This window comes from Rhagoletis pomonella, unplaced genomic scaffold (genome assembly GCF_013731165.1).
Source record: "Rhagoletis pomonella isolate Grant_MI unplaced genomic scaffold, Rhpom_1.0 Rhpom_scaffold_00004, whole genome shotgun sequence".
Taxonomy (NCBI): domain Eukaryota; kingdom Metazoa; phylum Arthropoda; class Insecta; order Diptera; family Tephritidae; genus Rhagoletis; species Rhagoletis pomonella.
The window spans coordinates 46020479-46024346 of NW_023458558.1; the positions used below are offsets into that span (position 1 = coordinate 46020479).

General features: G+C 31.7%; 1 protein-coding gene across 1 annotated transcript in view; it reads right to left on the reverse strand.

The window, feature by feature from the left end:
- Positions 1 to 3868, reverse strand: part of LOC118737644 — a 24351-nt gene that overhangs the window by 524 nt on the left and 19959 nt on the right. The window lies entirely within an intron of this gene.

The window sequence follows — 3868 nt, forward strand, 5'->3', positions numbered from 1 at the left end:
ATATTACTGGTACTTATGTAAATAAATGATGAGTAGAAGAGAAGTAGGTAAGAGAGAAGCAGGGGAGTATTAAGATGTAACTCGCTATTAATTGGACGCATAATGCAAATGCTTGTTCTTAGGTACACTTGCATCTATTGAATTTAATTTTCAACTTATTATTTGAATTGCATACAGGACTGCTAATTTAATATTTATCTAGGTATGTGTTGACTTGCTGCAAACTTGTCTACGTTCTTCGCAGTTTCTCTTTCGTAATTTTTCCTTAATGATGTTTTTCTAGCCTAATTGAAAGTAATATTTTTCTTTCAAGGTGAGCAGTGATGATTGCTGTCAGCTAGAGGTAGAGTTGATGGGGAAAAAACTAAGAAAGAAAAATTTTAGGAAAATTTTGTTTAGTGAAGCGGAACATTTTAACACAATAGAATTGGTTGCATTTATGACAAGCTTATAAAGTTGCATACGTTTGCAAATATTTGCAACGTTCAGAGATAATACGGCATTATTTGTGTGACTTTTGCTTGGGGGCAATACAGGCCCCCATTATGATTCACAACTTTGAAGATAGTTAACTTGTAAGTTGTGAATTGATATTATGGGACACAAACCAACCCAGATTTGAAAACCTGGTTGTCTGCCAGCATCCTCATGCTCATCGGTAAAACATAATTCCTAACTGATTTAATTATTTTAGTATCATTAAAATAATATAATATTGTTAAAATATCGAAATTTGTATCGATTTCCCACCCTTTTCAATGGCTACATTCAACTGAAAACAGTTCAAACCATAACCGCCGAAATAACATAGGCGTAATTTTTGTAAAAATTTTCTTTTTGATGCAGAAATATTCCTAGAGCATCTAGATGCATTTCTGCACCAAAAAGAAATTTAATAAAAAAATGTCACTTACGTTATTTTGGCGGTTAAGGCTCGATATAGTGGCCCTTAGTCATAGTCAAAATAAAGTTGACTCTAAAGTTGATGACAGCTTTTTGACATAACTACTGCTTTTAACTTTAGATTTGACTTTATTTTGACTATAACTACGGGCTAGTGTTTTCAAGAACAAACCAAAACTTTTAAATATAAAATTTGTATGTAAACATTTGCTTTGTATTTTTACTTAATTGTTCATAACTTCTACATTTATCATTCAATTTAGATAAGCAGGGTCGTATTGTATTTACAAAAGGTCATAGTTTAACATACGAGAAATAAAGCGGACGTTTGTACCTAAATACACCTTTTCGGAGATTTTGTTAAAAAAAAATATGCAAACTTGTTGATAAATCAATGTAGGTATAGCTCCCAAATTACTTTTCTGGTTCGAAAATCTTTTAGGTGCAGATGATAGAAAATTTAACAGCGTTTACTAAAACAAAAAGAAATTTTAAATTGGCCAAATACTTCCAAAGAAAATTGCAACTAACTTTTTTTTAAATATCAAAAACCTGAAATTTCGCAATATTTCAAAAATTGTTCCACATTCTTGTATTCTGATTTCGTACTAGTATTCTGCGGGAAATTATTCTTAAAAATTCATAAAAAAATGTCGCGGTTGGCCAACTATGTATGTACATTTGTATTCCCAAAGAAAATTGTAATTAAGTCAGTGCCTTTTTTCCAGTACTCAAAAACCCAAAATTCTCCTATCTCTCAAAGAATATTCTACCCTCTAATAGGTTGGTTTCATATTCGAATTCAACAAAAAAATTTACATTAGGAATTTTGTCATTAGTGTAAACTTGTACAATGCCGACAAAAATGCAAGGCGCACCCAAGTGCGTTCTACTATAATGAAAAACTTGCAGTCCTTTTGCCATGCCCCTTACAAATTATATATCGTTGGGAACTTAGAAAATAAGCCATCAAAATATGTCATTTGCCGGAAAAACGAAAGTGGTATATTGTTTAAAAAATGCAGTAACATTTTTTGTCTATTTAGCAAATTTTTGGATTTTAGTAAAAAATAATAGTTTCCAAAAAAATCACGGAGAAAGTTCTAATAGGTCAGCAGTTTCTCATTCTCTATCATAAGTGTGACATGAGATTCGAATTAAAAAAAAAAAAAATTGTGACTCAAACAGCCAATTTCACGAAAGCAATTTAAGTGAAAGATTTTTTCGGTAATTTTCCATATTAAATTCTTATGAAAAAATCATTTATCACTTCAGTTTCTTTCGCGAGGCTGGCCCTAAGAAAAAGCTGAAATTAACATTTTCAACTCGAATAACTCGACAAAAAACTGCGGTAGAAACAGTAACTATAGCAATTTAATGGCCAACAATGGGCAATATCGGACAATACCCTGCGGGGAAAATCTCTGCTTCTGAAGTGGTTCGCGATAAATCTTTTTTGCATGCAAATAACTGGCGAATTTAACATAGCGATGAAAGTGCATTTTAACAAAAAAATGAGCCAAACACATATCTATGTAAATTAAACAAACCCCCCTCCCCCCCTGCATCCCTTTGTCGATAATTCTGAACCACTTCTAAATTCGACAGATAAGATTTAGTTCGTTCTGCATCTATTTTTCTAGAATTCCAAACTAGTTCTAAGTTCGTCTCCTTAGATATAGAATCCTAATCAATTTGTTCACAGTTATTGTTTTTGCCACGTAAAAGCAAAACGCTAAAAATTATTGAGATCATACTAAAACTACGCCCACTTTTCATATAACGGTAAATTTCATAAAGGATTTATAGTTCGATATTTCGAAATTTAAGGACACTACTTTACCTAAAATTTATACTAACAACAATCCCTTGAAAACAAGTAACTTTATTATGGATTTTTGGAAAATGGTACACATATCGTCGTTTAAAGTACAAAACCAGGTATCGTGATTCTGCAAAACCGCGTAACTGACATTGGCTGCCAAAAAGTGGAGTTGCTCACACAAGCTCTTGGCTCAATCCTTATCCATTCGTCCTGAAATATACTAGGCAGATATGCGATTGCTTTATAAAAAAAAAGAGAATCATTTTGAAATATGAGTGTTTTTACCCTCTAGAAAATTATTTCTACAACTTCACATACGCGGTTTTGCATTTTGGTGATACGCGGTTTTGCACTTTAAACGACGATATGTATGATTGACTGCATCACCAAAAAAAGTTGCGGGTTTTCCGCCGGGATTACAAAATTTATTATATTTTAAGACGTCCACCAAAAAATTTCGGAAAAATATGAAGATTTAAGCGAGCTGGACCGATTTGAAAATACTTCCAAAAATTTAGTTTTTTATGAATAAAAATAGTTTCTTAAAGAGCTTTTTGAAAAATGTCCTCTCAGATGACAAAACAGATTAGGCTTAAATTCGTAGTCATAAAAGATGTTGATAACGGACGAAGATGAAACTTCAATTTTTTTTTTTAACATTTCGAAAAATTATATTAATTAAGCTACATATATGTGTGTGCCTATGTACGTACGTGTTACAAGTATTTTTGTGATTGCAATTTTTAAACCACTTAACCCTTATGCGCACCGTGATACACTGCTTTTAAATTAAATGATTTTCTGCGTAATTACCTTATCTACGATTAAATACCATTTGTACGTATGATTGCTTATTTATTAATTGTTTTTTTTTTTTTACATACAAAAATTTAATCACAGCCAGTTTGTGCGCACACATCCAATCCCAGTGCAATAACATCGCTGATACCACTACTTGCCGTTTTCACATTTCGTTCGCCATCACGCTTACGTTCGCATAAACCGAATTTCATTTCAAAATTTAAAATTAAAATCCAAATTAAACAAAAATAACTCTAATAAACAGTTGTATCTAAAATTTACATTGCTACAAATTGCGAATTCTGCTGAAATTGTGTGTAAATTTTTCTATGTGGTAAT